At 40.0% G+C, this 22260-nt stretch overlaps 1 non-coding gene across 1 annotated transcript; it reads left to right on the top strand.

The window, feature by feature from the left end:
* The first annotated feature begins 12106 nt into the window (after window positions 1-12106).
* On the top strand, window positions 12107-12188 carry Trnas-uga (transfer RNA serine (anticodon UGA)). Its single transcript has one exon. It is a non-coding gene; the product is annotated as a tRNA-Ser (tRNA).
* The last annotated feature ends 10072 nt before the right edge of the window (window positions 12189-22260 follow it).

The following is a 22260-nucleotide window of genomic DNA, read 5'->3' as shown; positions in this document are numbered from 1 at the left end:
TTGGTAAAATAACAGTTCCGTCTCAGTATAAGAAAACATTTTCTAGCTCCGTAATGTGCGTAACTTAAATGAGTATACCAGATTAATTTGTAAACAAGTTCGTCAGGAATGCATAATAACCAATTATTGCTGTCAGGATGAGAGCGGCGAAACAGAATGTCATTACGTACAGTGTAATGGTTTCTAATGGTAACATTATTCCTATCTTGCCAAAGGTGTTTGATTTCTTTCCACACGTTGTCTTTACTCTGCTCATGTGCTATGTCTTGTAATGACGACGAAATGAAATTTTCAAATGCAACTTGTTGAATGTACATGACGCTGAAATTTGCTTTGCAGAAGTTGGTTGCGATGTCTTGCTGATTGTTGCTGAGAGAACGGGATAGTGCATCTGCTACAATATTTTGTGTGCCAGGAATGTGAACAATTGTAAAATAAAATTCCTGTAGATAAAGTTTCCATCTGCTTAATCTGTCGTGTGCAAATTTAGCCGAAAGTAAAAACTGTATCTCTCTATGGTCTGTATAAACGGTTGTGTGTCTTCCATAAAGAAAATGCCTAAATCTGGTAAAAGCCCATACAACACATAATGTTTCAAGTTCTGTAACAGAATAATTTCGTTCAGCAGGTGACAGAATGCGACTTGCAAAAGCGATGTTTTTAATTACTGTACAACCATCTTCTTCAATTTCCTGAAAAATATGTACGCCTAAAGTGGTGTTAGAACTGTCGGTGGCAATGGAAAAATTTCTGGTAAGATCTGGGTGCGATAAAAGTGGTGCATTCAACAAGGCTTCTTTCAGGTTCACAAATTCAGAATGTGCTTGCCTATCCCAAGACCAAATAGTGTTTTTATCTGTCAATTGATATAATGTAGGGGTGTCTAAAGCAGAGTAATGAATAAATTTACGAAAAAAGTTAATGAAACCCAAGTAACTGCGTAGTTGTTTCTTCGTCGTAGGAACAGTAATGTCACGTAAAGCTTGAAGTTTTTCCGGGTCAGGCGTAATGCCCTCTGCTGAAATTACACGTCCAATAAATTTTATAGAAATTTTACCAAAGTGCGATTTACTGAGATTAACTGTGAGTCCTTGTGCACGAAAAGTTTGCAACAGTCGTTCAAGAATCAGATTGTGTTCAGACCAGTTAGCTTCTGCAATAAGAATGTCGTCTACGTACGTTGTGATTCTGTCTTTAAGTTCTGTCGGAAGTATTGTATTCAAACCGCGAATAAAAGCTGCTGAAGAAATAGTTAAACCGAACGGTAATTTACAAAATTGATAACAGTCACCAAAACAGAGAAATGCTGTGTACTTTCTGCAGTTCGGATGGAGCTGAATTTGCCAAAATCCCGATTTCAAATCTAATGTGGAATAAATAGCAGTACCATGAAATTTCTGTAGAAGTTTTTCTAGTGTATGTGGGCGATCTGTTTCATTAATAATAATGTCATTGATGTGACGCGAATCCAGTACGAGGCGAAGTGAACCATCCCTTTTCTTAACAATATGGAGCGGGTTTATGTACGGACTAACTGCCGGTTCAATAATTCCTTGCTCAAGCATAGCTTGCAATTCCTTCTTAACCTGTTCTGTATGAATATACGGAATGGGATAATGTTTGGCTTTAAATGTGTCGTGCTGTTTAACTTGAAATTCATACATAAAACCGGACATAGTACCAGGAACGTTGTCAAAAACTGTAGCTTGCTGTAAAAGAATTTTGTGTAGTTGCGTGCGTTCGTCGTCTGTATTTGCACTGCTCTGTTTAACTTTATCAGAAATCGTCTGCATAACGTCATACTCGGCTTCGTCTGGAGTATTATAGTTGTGTACGTACGTATCTGTGAACAATGTGGAATTACAGTCGATGTTACGTGATGCGGAAATGACCTCTGTACTATTAATTGTTTGTTCTTCCGCAGATAAAGAGTGCTGAAACTCTAAAGCTAGTTGTACATTTTCATCCTTCAACATGAAATAGGAATTTTGAAAGTCAATAATGGTATCGTGTTGTACCAGAAAATTCGTACCTAAAATAATGTCTGTTGTCAATAACGGAATAACCCAAAAATTTGAGTGAAATGTATGACCTGCAATACAAAATGATAAATGTGTCTGTAATTTTACATCTACTCCTTTACTAGATACCGCTCCTTTCACTTTAGTTTTGCCTAATGGTAACGTAGGATAGGTATTCTCTTTGTTACACTCGTTGAAAGTTTCTTCATTTATAACTGACATAGGTGATCCAGAATCGATTACTGCTGAAAATTTCGATGATCCAATTTCAACTTCGATGACAGGGTGTGAAATGGTTTTTTGAACAACTGGTCTTTCCTTCAATAGAGTGTCTCGGATGTCGTCAAAAGTAATAACATTTTCATGAACAACATTCTGCGTGTCAAAAGTAGTGCTTGTGTTGCTGGAAGATGCGACCTGTACAGTATCTAGTCAAATTCTATCTGATGTGTTATTATTTTCAGGAGGATGCAGTGGCATTTCGACTATTTGAACTGTTCTGTTATTTCTTCCAGACGTATTACGTTCTGGATGATACCTACTGTCTGGTTCATTCATTATTATATGTTGTGGCGGATGTTCTTGCTGCTGATAAGACCGACTGTTATTAAATGTACGCTGAAAATTGTGCTCATTATTTTTACGGTGCACTGCGATAGGAATTGAAATAGTGTGTTTTCTGTACATACTGATTCCCTTGTTGCTGTGCGTTACTATTTGTTGGGGGCGACGCTATACGCGTACGCGGCGAAACATTAAAGCTTGGTTGACCTTGTGCACTACATTGTTGGTTAGGTATGCTAACCGGTTGGTTTTGTTGCTGTCGTTGGGAAAAACCTCTATTGGTACCAAAACGTGGTTCCTGTTACTGATAATTTTGACGATACTGATAATTAAAATTTTGTCTGTTATTAAAGTTCTGGTAGTTTTCGTTCCTGATGCGTCTATTAGCTTTGCTATTGAAATTGCGTGGCTGATTGTAATTGCTGTATGTTTGTTGACCTTGGTTATTATATGAAAATTTTTTGTTTATAAACGAATATTCCGATTGCTGCACTTCCAAAAGCTGTAACAGATCTCTGAATGCCGAAATATTTTCTTTTTGCTGACACATTAAAAGTGACACTCTTAATGATCGTGGCAATTTAGAAATACATAATTGAATAAGTGCCAATTCACTATATGGTTCACTTAAGTACTGGTTTTGTTGGACCATGTGCTCAAAAAATTGCGTGACGCTGGGAAAATTTGAGTTCTCATAATTTGGTAAACTAATTAGTTGATCCTTAATTCCGTGCTGTGTCGTCTTCGACCAATACGCTGACAGAAAAGCATTCTGAAATTCTTCTACAGAGTAGCATTGTCTCGCTATCGGTCTCATACGAGTTGCCGGTTCGCCTTCCAAAAAACTGCAAATAAATTCAAGTTTGTGCATTACAGGCCAAGTCGGTGGAAAAGCAAAGCTAAATTGTTGTATCCAATCCAATGGGTGAATCTGTGTTCTGTCATTTTTAAATACTTTAAATTTTCTCACGGATAGAAAATGCTTATAATCAAAATTATCGTCTCTGTACGTCTGAACAGGTTCAGGATTGTATGAGAATCTATTTGCCTGTGACTGTTCAGAATCTAAGTAACGTGCTCTCTGTAAATTACCCAAATTATACTGACTGTGTAAGTGTGACAAATGATCGGAATGTGCCGTGTGCTGTGACGTGTTATTAACTGAAATATTTTTTATCACTGTCACTTCTGTGTGTGTGTGTGTGTGTGTTTGAGGTTTACGGGCGCTAAACACTGTCACTTCTTGTTGTAAAGTTGACAATTTTCTACGCAATGTATTATTAGACGAATCTATCTCACTGATTGTCTGCTGTAGATTTTGGAATTCAGGTGTTTCATTAAACGAAATCGGTGAAGTATCGTCTGATTTGCTGTCATTATTACTTTCAATAACGTCAACACGACTGGCCAATTCATCATATTTTTCAGTCAGTATTTTTACCTGATCATCGTTTTTAGTGTCAGAAGCATTAATCTGTTTTTGTATTTTACGTGTGGTTTCATTCAATTTTTTAACGTCAGCTTTGATGTCATCGGAATCCTGTGTTAGTTCTAATTGTTCGAGTCTGTCTGTCACTGTCTGAATGTCTACTGTGTGTGTATCTGTTTTTGATTTAAGATCAGAAATTTCATCATGCAATTCTGTGTTCAACTGCTTGATTGTATTAATTTCGTCCGATACTGTAGCAATATTGTTGTCTACATATGTTTTTGCTTTCGTAAACAATTTACCTTTATCTTCCTGTCTTTGTGCGGTAATTGTTTCCATGACTTGTCGCTTTACTTTATTCTGTTCCAGTATAAATTTACGGAAACGCGTTTCACTGTTTTGCAGGTGACGATTAAAACGTTCGTCAATTTGACTGTTTTCTTGGTCGAATTTCGCGTCTACTTTTGCATCGAGTGTGCGCGAAAGTTCTACTGTCATTAATTTAAACTCGTCGCGTAATTGTGTTGCCTTTTCAGAGCATTGTTTACCGACTGAAATAATTTCATCTCTAAGTGATTCTGTTGCAGCTGTTTGCATATCCCTTAATTCATGAGCAACAGATCTAATTTCTTCACTACTTTTCCTAGCACAAGCCTCAATTTCCTCACGTAATTGTTCTTTAGTATCATGACACTGCGCGGCAACGGCTGTAATCTGTTCACTAAGCTGTCTGGAATTGTTGTCTAATTTTTCATTAAGGTTGTCATATTTTTCATTAAGTTGTTTGTACTGTTCACTAAGTTGTTTAAAGTTGTCGTTTTGTTCTTTTTTCGATTGTTTGGAATCTTCATTTTGTTGTAACAATATTGCCATAATTTGATCCAAGCCAATATTGCCTACAATATTCTCTGTGCTGTTTGATGGTGTATCTGCAATTGTCACGTTTTGTGTATCCATTTGGATATTCTGTGATTCTTGAAAATGTTTGCTAATCGGATGTGAACTGTTAGTCACTACCTCGGAATTAAATAAATCTGTCATACTCTGATTACACTGTTCATTTTCGTTAGAAAAAGTTGTCTGTTCATTACGTAAATTTTGCAAACTGGGTGTTTCAAGCTGGGCAGCCTTCATTGTAACAGAAAGTCCCGCATCATCAATTGTTGTTAAATTAACAGAGGACACAATCAAATTCATTTGTTCATCATTAGGACCAAAATTATTACAAGTCGTCGGTACACACTGATTGTCTGTAAATGGAGGATTGTCATCATTACACTGCGTGTTGCAAGTACTATCAGTCAAATTATTAGAATCGACTATTTCACTCATTACACATCGCGATGCACTGTTTACAGTTTTTCGCGGCATTTTTACACAAATCAGAATTAAGCACAAATAAAACAAGGACAATGCAAAATGCAACAAAGACTATTACAACAAAGAGCAACATATTGCCGATGATCTGTGGAAGAAAGAGTGATAAATTAGTAAATGCATTGCGCCAAATGCTAATTACATTTAAGTAATTAAAAGCAGATATATGACTACTTATCAGAAGATTCACAAAGAAATACGATCCTGGCAGGGTCACCAAGTGTAACCTCCCAGCAGAAATTGATAAATGGAAATGGGAGCCAAGTGTAACCTCGTCACATAAAAAATGTTAAATAATAATGAAAAATGGAGCCAAGCGTAACCTCCTAACAGTTATAATGTTTAATAATAATGCAAAATGGATCCAAGCGTAAACGCCCCACAAAATTGATAGAAATGGTAATTGACCATGAACCACACAATAATATTAATTAAATAATGAACCATGAACGAAATGCAACCTCCTAACAGAAATAATAATATCTGGTAAATTTTATAAGGACAGCAGCACTGACCTTCGGCCCTGTATTCTGAATAAAAAAGCAAAAATTCTTACCTCTATAAAAACTGCAACTATATCTGCTCTTAATTATACATTCTTCGACACAGCTTCGTGCAATGCTGGCGTATATATATATATATATTTTTTTTTATTCTTGGAAGGAATGCATAGGAAATATTCTTTAAATTGAAATGAATGTTTTTCTTTAAAAGAGTTACTTTATAAAAAAAGTTATTATTGGGGCAATTTTTTTTGAACAAATTAATTACAATTAACATACATTATTAAATATGCGCAATGCTGCTTCTTTACCTTGTACAACAATACTCATCCTCCAGAGTCCTGACCAGAGTCGCGACCAGAGCACACAGCCGACTCCCGCAGACTACTACTGTCCACTCGCTACTGTATCCGGCCGACTACTACTGTCGATTCGCGCAGACTAGCGACAAGCAACAACTAACAATAATCTACTCTCTGGTCAGAGATTCTGTCATGCTTCGCCCATCGCCGGCGAAGCATACTCCTTACACTTTAATGGCAGGTTATAAGATTTAAGTGAGTTTTAACGTGGTGTTATAGTCAGCGCACGAGCTATGGGACGCAGCGTCTCCGAGGCAGCGATGAAGTGGGCATTTTCGCATATGATCATTTCACGAGTGTACCGTGAATTTCAGGAACCCGGTAAAACATCAAATCTCCGACATCCCTACGGCTGGAAAAAGATCCTGCAAGACGGGACCAACGACGACTGAAGAGAATGTTTCAAAGTGACGGAATTGCCACCCTTCCGCAAATTGCTGCAGATTTCAATGCTGGGCCATCAACTAGCAGCGTGCGTACCATTCAACGGGACATCATCCATATGGGCTTTCGGAGCCGAAGACCCACTAGTGTGCCATTGATGACTTCATTCGACAATGCTTTACGCCTCGGCTGGACCCATCAACACTGACATTGGTCTGTTGGTGACCGGAAACATATTGCCTTGTAGGACGAGTCTCGTTTCAAATTGTATCCAGCGGATGGACTTGCACGGGTATGGAGACAAGCTCATGAATCCATCGGCACTGCATGTCACTAGGGGATTTTTCAAGCTGGTGGAGGCTCTGTAATGGTGTGAAGCATGTGCAGTTGGAGTGATGGACCCTGATACGTCTAGATACCCGACTCTGACAGGTGACAAGTACATGAGCATCATGGTTGATCACCTGCGTCCATTTACGTCCATTGTACATTCCGCTGAACTTGGGCAATTCCAGCAGGACAATGCGTCCAGAAATGCTACAGAGTGGCTCCAGGAACACTCTTCTGAGTTTAAACACTTCCACCGGCCACCCAACTCCCCAGACATGAACATTCTTGAGCATATCTTGGATGCCTTGCAACGTGCTGTTCAGAAGAGATCTCCACCATCGCAGTCTTACGTATTTATGGACAGCCCTGCAGGATTCATGGTGTCAGTTCCCTCCAGCACTACTTCAGACATTAGTCGAGTCCATGCCACGTCGTGTTGCGAACCACGTATTTCTGCTCTAATGTACGTGAAATGTCCTTATGTTAGAGACGCCGATATGTATACATTTTATTTGTTTGCCCTCCATAGATGACGCCGCTGATGATGGGCTACGTGTTTCAATACCGGTCTGGCAGTTAACTATTTTTTTCATGAGCTCACTGTTCTTAGCAAAAGTTTTTTAAGAAATCCATATTCTGTACTAATTAACGTGATCATTACACTCAACAGGGCCTGTGTAAGTCTTGCAGTCCACGGCACGGTGGCTGATGGGAAGGAATATAAAGGCATTTCCTCTTTACGGTTGCTACCATCAGCCACCGCGACGAGTGTCAGCCTCAAGTTTTTTGTCCACCTCCGTTGCTGAGTGGTGAGCGCTCCCGGCCGCCATGAAGGGGACTCGTCTTTGATTCTCGGACGACCCCAGATATTTTACGCTCTCTGGGACAGGGTGCTGTGTCGTCCTCATCAACATCGACACGCAAGTCGCCCAAGTGGTGCCAAACAAAGAGTTGCACTAGGTGGCCGAACTACCCAAGATGGGGTCCCTCCAGAAGAAAATGCCGCACGATCATCTCATTTCACTGAGGATAGCACTGTCCCAGCGAATCTTACCACTGATATCCTTTCGTCCCGAATTTTTATCCCGATGTTGAACCTTTCTTTAGACTACATTCCCATTTTATATCCTTTTTAATTCGAGCACTTCGTTCTTGGTTTTCCAATATTATTGTTCATTCTTGGTTCTTGTACATATTATATACTAGCTTACCTGGTAACGCTTCATAATTGCAAAATATGTTTGAGAATTGGATATACGTACTGATCTGCTTCTCTGCGTCTCTCTGTTCATCTACTCTTCCCCCTATCACCACCACCTCCTTCTCTCTCCTCTTCCTGCCCATCTACTGATCTTCTCTACGTCCATTCCATACCCTTCTCTGCATACCTCCTCTTCCCCCTATTGTTAGAAATGGTACAAATGGTTCTGAGCACTATGGGACTTAACTTATGAGGTCATCAGTCCCCTAGAACTTAGAACTACTTAAACCTAACTAACCTAAGGACATCACACACATCCATGCCCGAGGCAGGATTCGAACCTGCGACCGTAGCGGTCGCGCGGTTCCAGACTGTAGCGCCTAGAACCACTCGGCCACCCCGTCAGGCCCTTAACCATTTTGTAACGTTACCACCGACCACCTTCAAGGGCAATCGATGCTAACGTTTTACCTCTAGGAGGAATTTTTGTTAGTCGTGACCGTGAGATAACCTAATGGAAACAGAAAAATCAAACTGGGATTCATTTCCGAAACCCTCCAGCAGACTATAACTAACATTAAAAAGGTCAGGAAAAATCGCTCACCCAGTACAAAAGCAAGTTGTAACATTACATATTAAAACCGGTCACCAGCCTAATTAGGCATTCTTGTGTCAAGCAAAATGATAAAGCAGAAGGCAGTGCTAAGGCTAACTTAACCTTCCTTGACATGCTCACTAAACTCCTTCCTTATATCTGTTCACACTACAACACAATAACCTAACCTTGCAGCTAAATGTGCTACTTACTAGTAAGTCAGATAAACAAATGGCCATTGAGATAGTAAACAGGGACATATACCTCTCAACAACATGTATCTCATATGAACTATGTGCAACAGTTTATAAAACCAATTACCGTACACATTAAAGTAGTAGCAATACTGAACAGGGAAAAGCTTGACATGATTCTGAATTTAAGTGAGAGGTCTGCTAATGATCATGCTCTGTTACTTCATTAATTAGTACAGGGTCTCTACACCTGTGCATTAACCAACTTGCATTAGAATAGATAACACAGTAAATAGTTCATTCTTAAAGTCAGATTGAGGCAATTAAACAGAATGTAAATCTAACTACACTGGCTCTGAAGGAGCCTTTGCATTGCTTCATTAACTAACTAACCCAATACATGAGGACCATTAAGCTTTCATGGTTTGAAGAACCATGCTCGTTAACAAAACTATACCAATATGTATGAGAAATGGTAAGTATTCTTAACACTAATTGTTAATTAATTAAAGCTCAACAATCTATAAGTCTTTAAATAACAAAGCTGCTTTGATAAGCAGTCTTTTGACCTACTCAAAAATATAATTGGCTGTGCAAATGACAACACAACATTAAATTCAAATTCATCCACTTTCTCATAATAAAGTAGGACACTCGAAATTAAATTCACTATGATAGGATTACTGTCCAGGTATGTGAGTTGAGATAATCGCGGTTGTAAGATAGAATTTTTAGCAACGCCATAATTATTATTATTATAAAATTAACCAAATTTCGCAAATACCTGGTCCATTTACAGAGTGCCAAATATAAACAATTTAGTGGAAGGGTGGTGGTAATGGTGGCGTAATTTTCAGTGGCTGTTTACCTGGTGGTGATGCAATCATGGCGGTACTGTTGGCCTCACTCTGTTAACATATCTTCTTGGTGTCGGGATTATATTTATAGGGCCAAAAACCACGCCATGATAATGCTATCACCAAATTCAGCATCCGAGGCCCATAAATACTTCTCTTAAGCTCTTCTGGCCTCAAAACTCCAGGAATATGAGCCACAATGATCCGTTACTGTTAGTAAGGTGCTAACCACAGCACTGCTCAGATCAGAATCCTTACCCGTCACGAAGGACGAGTTGCCACTTGCGCGCCACCCATACTTTTCGACTCCGCCAGACTACTTCCGTAGCTGCGGAGCTTCCCCACATCTTTTACATTCAACACTATGTTCCCTAACTATGGACCAAGTCATGTACAGTAGATTACATAACAATTATTCCTTTAGTTATTTAAATCCTCAAGCATAATTTTAACAACATCGTTCAAAAGTTTCATATAACTGAAACATGTATACATAGTCAAAGACTCTCCGTTATAGATACAACACTCTACATAAGCAACACTACAAACTGACATAGAAATATCGATACAGATACAAAATACGTCGAACATAGGTGTTGCACTTAGATTACCAATTTTATTCAAAAACATTAATCTATGGTTATTTTAATTAATGTTTTAGTCAGAAGTAATAATATAAAAATAATATTTCCCGCCGTTTCGTTATCGAGGGGGTTCGGGGCGTAGGGGATAGAAATACAGAATTATTCGTAAGTATCTCCAGAGTTTCTGAAGACGACTGCGCAAAACCTAGAAGACATACTGAAAACAGACACACATCAGTAGTCAACATCTTTCCAAATTTGTAACTCACATTACAGGTGCTCAATGTGGGCTTCGTTTGTGATGTGCCAATCGTCAATTCGTGCTTGCAGGGTGTTGAGGCAATGTGTCAAGAAGGACAGGAGGCAGCCCGCCTTGCGAATTAGGTAACTGGTTGTATATTTGTAAGTGCGAATTAATTCGAAGTGACAATACGGCAAGAAGGGTTAACAATGAAACTTCAGAACAGCACAACCTACAAGTTCAATCTGTAATTACAAGAATTCTGCTAACAGTTAGTAGTCTCCCCTTTGCCAGTGGGACACTGACACTAGCAATAACATGCAACAAGTCACAACTTGTTCTCCGATAACCTATTGTGGGATACATTCGTAGTCAAAGGGGTTAAAATAAATGGGTAAAATGGTTGGGATCATTGATGTACAGGGTATGAGAGAACTCTCCTGCTGCTGTATCTGTGAGGATAGTAGCTTCAATGACAATATTTCGCTTAGTTTTAATCTGTAATCGGGTAAGATTACTAAGTTTCTGTAGCTTCAAATTCCGTAGTAGTATTTTAAACCTAAGGCTACAAGCCATAAAAATAAATTTCGTCTTCCGTTAAAACCGTGTGCGAGGAAGAAAAGAAAACAGCACATCGTTGGGTATACAATTTTTGTGTAAAATTGCATGTAAAGATAAAGAATATGTATGGGAGGAACAATTTGTCTAAAGGATGAAAGACCCTGGTCTTGTAGTTAAAATGGCAGCAAGAAAGAAAATGCTAACGCAAATTTTCACAGCCCAGCATTTTCTTCCTCGCAGCTAATTTTAACAGAAAATCTGCTCATTATTGTTTCAAAAATGTAGAGGCTATATCCGTCTGGTGTTTATTAGAGTATCGCGTAAAAATTTCAAGTAAGTCAGTCAAGAACTTTTCGAGATTTTTGCTCATAATTTTTGAAAAATACAGCCTGTACCTGTGTCCTGAATGAATCAACAATATTTCGAGATTTTTGCTACCAACTTTTCTTATATATATAGATGCGTGTGCCTGAAAAAATATGTAGCCTTTGTCAGTCCGAAGGTTTATTTGAGGATCGTGTAGGAACTCAAAGTAAAGTGGTCAAGAAATTTTGGAGATTTTTGGTAATAACGTTGCCCTTAATATGATGATGATAATGATGTTTGGGTTTGTTGGGCGCTCAAGTGCGCGGTTATCAGCGCCCATTTATATGGTATATATACTCGTAAACACACACACACACACACACACACACACACACACACACATCATGTATATTAAATATAACGTAGATTATGTCCATCCGAAACTTTGAAGTGAATCGGTAAGGTTCTTTTAGAGATTCTTGGTAACAACGTTAAACAACGACGTCTATTTAAATAGCAGTATAGATTGTCCATCTTGCCCTACAGCAAACATCTACTACCCTAATCAAATCAGTAAAAGTAGCACAATTAGAAGTAGCTGCGGTGTCCGAGCGGTTAAGGAGTTGGACTTGAAATCCAATGCGTTCTACCCTCACAGGTTCGAATCCTGTCCATAGCGAAAGTTTTAACTTTTCGATGTTGCGCAAACACCACTCTTTCGCTCTCTCCAAGTATAATGATAATAAGTTTCCGCAATTACGTCATGAAAAAAATACGCTAGGCCTTCTAATAATAGATCGTCATATTCATGCACGAGGTTGTTCTCAAGACCAGTCGTCCTGATTGGTCAGGTAACTCACTACTGAGTGTTGTGACCTCATTTCTTCATTCATTTCTTAAGTAATTGAATTTTTGACTGGATGTCTCCGTCTATAGGCATCCAAAATGTTAAGAGGTTGGCTGATAATCTGTAATGTTAAGAGGTTGGCTGATAATCTTTTCTTGGTCCAACCATCTGCTTGCTGCTCTTCCTCGTGGTTTTCTGCCTTCGACTTTGCCTTGCAAGTTGGTATTCTCTAAATTATTCCCTACCGCTCTCATAATGTGGCCAAGAGACTGGAAGTATCTTTGGCCGACACAGGAAGATAAACTTCTTGTGGTCCTAAGTTCTTCTGTAATGGAAGCATTGTTTCTTCTTTCTGTCCGTGGTACAAGTAACATGTTCCGCCAAAACCTTATCTCGTAGGCATCAGTTCGGTTCTTATCACTAACTTTCGCGGTCCAGGTCTTGCAACCTTACAGGAACACAATAAACACCAATGATTCCATCAAGCGCAACGTCGTTGTTTTGAATATTGACCTGTGTTGCCAGATCTTAGAGAGTTGAACCATTATTACTTGGCCAAGGACGAGTCTTCGTTTAATTTCATTAATAAGCTTTCTGTGCAACTGATCAGCGATCTTAGGTATGCACAATCATTCACTACCTTCAGATCCTTAAAGCCTGCTGTAAGATGAATTTGATTTAAACCTTGGCGATTAATAGCCATTAGTCTGTTTTTTCATGATTTTCTCTAGGTCGGAACTTAGACTAGTAGTTTTCACTGTGACGACCAGATCCCTAAGGTCTTAATCACTTCCTGCAATGAGGGTAGTGTCATCTGCAAAAGGTAGTTTGTTTATCTGCTTGCCGGCAACTGAAACTCCACAATCCCAGACATTCAGTGCTTTCCTGACGGCATACTCTACACAGCCGCGCGGGGTAGTCGTCTTGTCACGGCTCGTGTGGCTCCCCCCCGTCGGAGGTTCGAGTCCCCCTCGGGCATGGGTGTGTTAAGTTCAAATGGCTCTGAGCACTATGGGACTTAACATCTATGGTCATCAGTCCCCTAGAACTTAGAACTACTTAAACCTACCTAAACTAAGGACATCACACAACACCCAGTAATCACGAGGCAGAGAAAATCCCTGACCCCGCCGGAAATCGAACCCGGGAACCCGGGCGCGGGAAGCGAGAACGCTACCGCACGACCACGAGCTGCAGACGGGCGTGGGTGTGTGTGTGTTGTCCTTAGCGTAAGTTAGTTTAAGTTAGACTAAGTAGTGTGCAAGCTTAGGGACCGATGACCTCAGCAGTTTGGTCCCATAAGATCTTACCACAAATTTCCAAAACTCTACACAGACGGCTCAGGTCTGAGGTGACAATATACACCCTTGTCTGACTTCAATTGTCACGTCTAAAAACTGCGAGTATTCACCATCCACTTTTATACGATATTGATGTGCCTATGGTATTCCGAATTACTATGCAGTGTTCCATCGGACATGCATGCATATCTGAAGGAAGGGGCACTGCAGCGAATGCAGCCGTAATGAAATACATGAAATATATTCGCAGTTGCGAATATGGACATCCATCAGCTGCATAATGAAAAGACAATGAAAATTTGTGCAGGACTGGGGCTCGACCGGATTTCCCGCTTATCACGAGCATGCATCTACCTTTATGTTTGTAGTATGACAGCCATAAATACTTTTTAATAAAGATACTAGGTGTTTTGGGAGCCCAAACTTATTGAGCACACACCTCAACTTGTCCCAAATGGCATATCAAAGCTCTTTTACAATCTAGGAAACAAATTAGGGCAGGGACACTGCCTCAAATTAAAGACTGCCTCTTGAGTACCTTCTCCTGCCACAAAATCTGTTTATTCTGAAAGGATGTAGGACTGCAGGAATTTCTTTTAACGTTGATTCATACATGCCAGAGGACTTCGCTAGCGTGCGAAGTTAATGCTATAGTCGTACAACTGTAGCAGTCCTTAACTGATCCTTTTTCGTGGAGAGGAAGTAGAACAGGTATAGTCCAGTCTTTATCCCATTTTCCAGTTTTTCACACCATAACACATACAGTACTGAACGTAAGGCACACTTGACTTCCTCTCCCATCACAGTCAGCATTTATCTGGATGTACCGCCTGTACACGGTGATTGGTTATTTTTCAAATGCTTGATTGCATTTTCGGTTTCACTGAACAGAATTTCAGGTTACGCGTGTGATTCCACGCAATTGTTGTCTGCCTTGGTGTTACATCCTTCGGAGTACACTGCTTCCCAGTGTTGTTTCCACCTAACTATTGTTAATTTCTTTCACTAATGCTATTGCCATTTATAACTTCTACCAGCCACGTGCGCGGTTTGAGCTGTACGGTAAATCTTGAAGAAGTCATGCGTTTCATTTAGCTTTTGATGCTGGTCTATTTCATCACAAATACTGATTAACAACAGTAGAGTATCGTAAAAAAATGATAGGGACTAGATGCAACTAAAGTATTTACAGATCCAATGAGAACGCACTTGATTTATGTAAATTAGTATATTCTGATGGTGCAGTAAATTTTGCAAAATGGTCGTGTCTAACAGGAAACAAACGGCATCAACAGGTAAGAGGCCTGCTTTGAGCTATCATTCTTCATCCTAACGGAAAGTAACTACGTGTAGTGTCCCTCAGGTTTCCATTTTAAGGCCCTTTCTTCATGTATAGGCCAATCTTAATGACCTTTCACCACAAACATTTGCAGATGATGGAAAATTGCGATAAATCGTGTAGAGTTTAAGAAATAGTTATTAATGAACGTTTTATGAACAGTAATAAACGTTTGTAGTTAAATCACTGCCATTAAATTTGAAAAACAAGATATATGCACTTCAGAACCTGCAAGAGGTTTCCATCCAGCATATCCATAATATATGATGATACGTAGATAGAATAGGGTGACTGTGTAAAATTCTTGAGATTACTATTTGATAATAAATTGGGAGAACAATATCAGAGAACTGCTTAAAGGGCTACACATATGTTTGCTTTCAACACAGACGTCAGAAATGGGTGATGTAAAGAGAAAAAGGGCTGGTATGCATTGCATATTTTCGTTCCATGATGTTATACAGTATCATTTTCCGGGGTAACTAATAAAGCTAACTTGAAGCTTTTCGAATCTAAAAGCGAGGAATACTAATTATTTGCAGTATGAATTTGAGGACATTTTACCGAAGCGTATTCGAAGTGTAGTGTAAATTTGTCAGCACTGCCAGAAGTCTGAAAAATATGAAACGCAAACTTTTGAAGATACTCTCAAGGAGATGCAGGTTCGTGAATATAATTTTGTGAAAATAAAGAAATGAGCTTTCGACATCTCGATTGGTTTCATCGTCACAGACGCACACTTACTATACCACATTAGTACCTCCAAATCGACCATGAAATAGCGTCAATATTTATAATATATTAATATTAATTGAATTGCCTAAATGAAATAATGAAAATTATAATTAAATTATCTAGTTTACCGGCAGAGGTGATTAATTTATAGGTGCCATGTACGTTACAATATGGCATATACAGAAGCCAATCGTATATATAGATGGGCACTCTTTTACCTTTGAAGAGAAAATGGCAGGTTTTCTCGAAAGCATTTTCCTTTTATGTATTTCTTGTTCTTCAGATGAAGGCATTATAGGTGGCCCTGGCTGTTTATGTACCACAAACTGTTGGTCAGAACAGCAGCAACCAGCCACAAATTGACTTTAGATTATTTTATAGAAAAAAATACAGTTACCGGTCGGAGTAATATAGTTTATGACGTGATGGCGTCACAGTTTTCGTCAAAACATATGTTACATTGGTTTATTACAGAGAAGTTACCCTAGAACAAACAATAAATCACAGTTACAGATTGCAACTTACGTGAAATATTCGCATGGAACGTTTTTTCATGTTTTCTCCCAAGAATCATGTTTGTGTTACTGTTCATAATATCACCATTCCCCTTCTCCCCCCCCCCTCCCTCCCACCGCCACCATACATTACAAAGATGTGACATTTCCGGAAACGGAGCAGTATATTCTGTTACATTAAACAAAAAAACGTATTTTGTATTAAATGTAGGGTGTTAATACAGAGAAATAAATGGGATTTAGCGCTTTACAGCACTTCAATCTCATTTTTCAAACTGTTAGACAAATAAATGTGGATAAGATGATATGCGCAAACTTTATGTGCTATATGAACAGTGCCGTTGACAGTATAATAAAATTTATGAAAAATTAGCGCCATGAAAATTATTTGATATTGTAGATAAAAAGAATATTACAAGATTTGTTACTTAATCTGTAGATAAGTTAAAAAATTTATTTCTATTGGAATGTGGTAAGTATCTTCCGGAAGTTTTTCAGAAAAGAAGTATTAGCCAACTCATTCTGCTTACTAAGGATTCATCTCTGTAAGAGCTCTTCTCCTCATGGCGAGACAGTGGTTCGTCTTATCAATCTCTCATCGATGGTCTTCATTTTTAGAATCGAAGTAAGACGTCCGCTACGCTGAGCACAAAGTTTGCCAGTGACAGGAATCCATGTGACATCCAGGTGGAAACTGCTGTCCCGATTGAGAATAATGGCGGAGGCCCATACATCTAACTTTTCGGGCCAGGAGCAACATACAAATTTGTAGAAGATGCGTTCGCGTTCTAGAAACATCTGCGCGCCGAATTTTTTAAATAGAAACATTTTATTAGTAAAGCAACATTGCAGGTAACATCATTTTTCTAGACATCATCACTTAACCTCTATCCATTGCACCTATTTAACCAAAAAGGTGAAAAGCACTTGAAGGACTGTACAATGGGTGCTCCAGTGGCTCCACATCAGGATTCAGAATGCGTTGGGTTGCTCTCTCAGCTGTATGAGGGCAGGCATTATCCTGAAGCGAAGTTACATCATTTGGAAGTTTACATTTTCTCCTCGCTTTTATCTTAAGTTTCAGATCTCGCAGTAGCTCACAGTAGGTGTCACTATTCACTGCAATGAAGCAGCTGTTCGCCTTTCAAATCTTAAAACAGTGCCATCATCAACCTTCCTGTATAAGCAGGGGGGTTTGAACTTTGTTGTTGTTTGTGTACCATGCTATGCCGGTTACTCTGTGGGTAGCAGTTATTACTATGCGACTGAAGAAGTCTCCTTCTTCTTCTTTTCTTCTTCTTCTTCTGCAAAACGTGTTAACTGTTATTTCGTAATTTCCAAATATTATCTTTGTATTCACTATAGTTTAGAGATTCATAGACAATTGCAGAGACATCCATTTGTCCTCGTGGCCCCTAATCGAATCATCAGGTGGCGGCATTCCTTTGATCGGGAAACTCTGGACTCACTTCCTGTCTCTGTCCCTCCCATGTCGTTACTTCCTGCATGAACCAACGCGTCTGAACACGCAGACGAAGGTTTTCATCGCTCCTTATATGTTGGCCAACCCCACCCCCATGCATCCTCATTCCTCTACCCTCCGTGGCTGCATCCGATTGTCTGTGTGCTTATCGCATCCCCAGTCCTCATTTGTTTGCTTGTATGCTGCTCATCTGTCTTTATTAGTTAGCTATTGCAAGGTGAAATGTTCATCCAGCAACAGCAGTGGTACCAGTGGCAAACGTCCTAGGCTAGGAGAATTACTGGGTAAATACATATTCCAATTGATAACTGTAACTCTTCTCTCTCACTGCACATTCACTAAGAATTACGTAGTGTTGAGCACATGTCTTCTTATTATCGTTTAAGTGTATATCCATGAAATGCTGGATGAGCTGGAAGCTGAGACACAGCAAAAACAGCATCAGCATCACAAGTACATGTGTTCTTCTTCATAGAGCTCTGTGTATACGTAATATGTTGCTGAGACGTATTCTTTTCGTTTAAAAAATTTCTTTCTAAAATTTCATCATAGTCCTGTGTGTATACATAACATGTTGTTGGCTGAGACGTTTCCTTCGTTGCTGTAGATGATTTCAAGAAAGAGAAGAAGAGACAGACAGAGGTTGTGACATCTTCCCCATCACAATTATCTTGCAAGTGTGTGCACTAAAAAATTGTTTTCTTAGTTTTGTGTGTGTGTGTACTTCCTTTTCATTAGATCAGTATGCTGCTGTTGTAGGTGATTTCAGTGACTTCGATCTATGGATCCACGGTGGTTTGGATGAGAATGATGACATGCTGGAATGGATGGAGATGGAGAGGGAGCTGACGTGAGGAGATGCCAGAGCTGATTCTCAATGTCCTGAGGGATATGTCACAGAGCCAAAGCAATATAGGTAATATTTACACACACTCATGCTGCTTCCACATAATCAGGGTTCTTTCCGTAGAGCAGCAGCAGCAAGTAACGTCTAGAACGTTGTTCTTAATTTTTTTCTCGGTATTCTTCTTCTTTCAGAGGTTGTATCGCCACAATAAACAGTGATCTGGGTACAGGGGGGCGGCAAAGAAACCACCAACAATACGCAGTCCTGCACAGCACACTCCACTGTGTAAAGGCCGGTTCCCATTAACCTCTTGGTTGCTATGGAAACGCCGTCAGCGGCGCGGCATAGCGCTCTCTGCAACGCGGTTTGCTCATGTTGAACCGCATCAGACCGGGCTGCCGCACGGCAAAATCGCGCGGCTGGACTGTGGTTGCCATGGAAACGCCATTAGCGGTGTGGCAAAGCGGCCTCTGAGTTCCGATTTGCCCATTTAGAACTGCTGCCACTGCCGCATGCTGCACTGCAGGTCCCCGCCGTAAATCAGAGAATGCGCTGAGCGTGACATCAGGTATGGAACCCCGGGCCAAAAGAACTTTCGCCGAGCTGCTGGAGTGGATGCGATGGCAGCTATGAAATACTTATCATCCTATTTCAGGGAAACTATTCAGTAGAACAATTTGATTCTTCTGCGTGTTACAGCCTGATATCTTCTCTCGATAAAGGAATGAATGTCTTTTCGTTATTCGTTGTGGTTACTTGTTGTATCACATTCACGTAAACCATTACACGAAATTTTTATGAGTGTGCAGAGGTAAAAACGTATTGCGTGGACTTTGCGTTTAGTTCATTTTAGGTAATACATTATTGCATACGAAATTTAGTCAATACATCGAAATTGTTCCCCCCCTCCCCCCGCCCCCCCATGAACCATGGACCTAGACGTTGGTGGGGAGGCTTGCGTGCCTCAGCGATACAGATAGCCGTACCATAGGTGCAACCACAATGGATGGGTATCTGTTGAGAGGCTAGACAAACGTGTGGTTCCTGAAGAGGGGCAGCAGACTTTTCAGTAATTGCAGGGGCCACAGTCTGGATGATTGACTGATCTGGCCTTGTAACACTAACCAAAACGGCCTTGCTGTGCTGGTACTGCGAACGGTTGAAAGCAAGGGGAAACTACAGCCATAATTTTTCCCGAGGGCATGCAGCTTTACTGTATGGTTAATGATGATGGCGTCCTCTTGGGTAAAATATTCTGGAGGTAAAAAGTCCCCCATTCGGATCTCCGGGTGGGGACTACTTAAGAGGACGTCATTATCAGGAGAAAGAAAACTGGCATTCTATGGATCGGAGCGTGGAATGTCAGATCCCTTAATCGGGCATGTAGGTTAGAAAATTTAAAAAGGGATATGGATAGGTTAAATTTAGATATAGTGGGAATTAGTGAAGTTTGGTGGCAGGAGGAACAAGACTTTTGGTCAGGCGAATACGGGGTTATAAATACAAAGTCAAATAGGGGTAATGCAGGAGTAGGTTTAATAATGAATAAAAAAACAGGAATGCGGGTAAGCTACTACAAACAGCATAGTGAACCCATTATAGACACGAAGCCTACGCCTACTACAGTAGTACAACTTTATATGACAACTAGCTCTGCAGATGACGAATAAATTTAAGAAATGTATGATGAAATCAAAGACATTATTCAGATAGTGAAGGGAGACGAAAATTTAATAGTCATGGGTGACTGGAATTCGGTAGTAGGAAAAGGGAGAGAAGGAAACGTAGTAGGTGAATATAGATTGGGGGTAAGAAATGAAAGAGGAAGCCGGCTCATAGAATTTTGCAGAGAGCATAACTTAATCATAGCTAACACTTGGTTCAAGAATCATAAAAGAAGGTTGTATACATGGAAGAAGCCTGGAGATGGTAGAAGGTTTCAAATAGAATATATAATGGTAAGACAGAGCTTGAAGAACCAGGTTTTAAATTGTAAGACATTTCCAGGAACAGATGAGGACTCTGACCACAATCTATTGGTTATGAAATGTAGATTAAAACTGAAGAAGCTGCAAAAATGTGGGAATTTAAGGAGATGGGACCTGGATAAACTGACTAAACCAGAGGTTGTACAGAGTTTCAGGGAGAGCATAAGGGAACAATTGACAGGAATGGGGGAAAGAAATACAGTAGAAGAAGAATGGGTAGCTTTGAGGGATGAAGTAGTGAAGGCAGCAGAGGATCAAGTAGGTAAAAGGACGAGGGCTAGTAGAAATCCTTGGGTAACAGAAAAAATATTGAATTTGATTGATGAAAGGAGAAAATATAAAAATGCAGTAATTGAAGCAGGCAAAAAGGAATACAAATGTCTCAAAAATGAGATCGACGGAAAGTGCAAAATGGCTAAGCAGGGATGGCTAGAGGACAAATGTAAGGATGTAGAGGCTTACCACACTAGGGGTAAGATAGATACTGCCTACTGGAAAATTAAAGAGACCTTTGGAGAAAAGAGAACCACTTGCATGAAATCAAGAGCTCAGATGGAAACCCAGATCTAAGCAAAGAAGGGAGAGCAGAAAGGTGGAAGGAATATATAGAGGGTCTATACAAGGGCGATGTACTTGAGGAAAATATTATGGAAATGGAAGAGGATGTAGATGAAGATGAAATGGGAGATATGATACAGCGTGAGGAGTCTGACAGAGCACTGAAAGACCTGAGTCGAAACAAGGCCCCGGGAGTAGATAACATTCCATTAGAATTACTGACGGCCTTGGGAGAGCCAGTCCTGACAATACTATCTGGTGAGCAAGATGTATGAGACAGGCGAAATACCCTCAGACTTCAAGAAGAATATAATAATTCCAATCCCAAAGAAAGCAGGTGTTGACAGATGTGAAAATTACCGAACTATCAGTTTTATAAGTCACGGCTGCAAAATACTAACGCGAATTCTTTACAGACGAATGGAAAAACTCGTAGAAGCCGACCTCGGGGAAGATCAGTTTGGATTCCGTAGAAATATTGGAACACGTGAGACAATACTGACTCTACGACTTATCTTGGAAGCTAGATTAAGGAAAGGCAAACCTAAGTTTCTAGCATTTGTAGACTTAGAGAAAGCTTTTGACAATGTTGACTTGAATAGTCTCTTTCAGATTCTGATGGTGGCAGGGGTAAAATAGAGAGAGCGAAAGGCTATTTACAATTTGTACAGAAACCAAATGGCAGTTATAAGAGTTGAGGGGCATGAAAAGGTTCAAAAGGCTCAAATGGCTCTGAGCACTATGGGACTCAACTGCTGAGGTCATTAGTCCCCTAGAACTTAGAACTAGTTAAACCTAACTAACCTAAGGACATCACAAACATCCATGCCTGAGGCAGGATTCGAACCTGCGACCGTAGCAGTCTTGCGGTTCCAGACTGCAGCGCCTTTAACCGCACGGCCACTTCGGCCGGCGCATGAAAGGGAAGCAGCGGTTGGGAAGGGAGTGAGACAGGGTTGTAGCCTCTCCCCGATGTTATTCAATCTGTATATTGAGCAAGCAGTGAAGGAAACAAAAGAAAAATTTGGAGTAGGTATTAAAATCCATGGAGAAGAAATAAAAACCTTCAGGTTCGCCGATGACATTGTAATTCTGTCAGAGACAGCAAAGGACTTGGAGGAGCAGTTGAACGGAGTGG

Source organism: Schistocerca serialis, chromosome 5 (assembly GCF_023864345.2).
Source record: "Schistocerca serialis cubense isolate TAMUIC-IGC-003099 chromosome 5, iqSchSeri2.2, whole genome shotgun sequence".
Classification (NCBI taxonomy): domain Eukaryota; kingdom Metazoa; phylum Arthropoda; class Insecta; order Orthoptera; family Acrididae; genus Schistocerca; species Schistocerca serialis.
The sequence above is the reverse complement of the archived record's forward strand: the minus strand, read 5'-3'. Positions and strand labels throughout refer to the sequence as shown.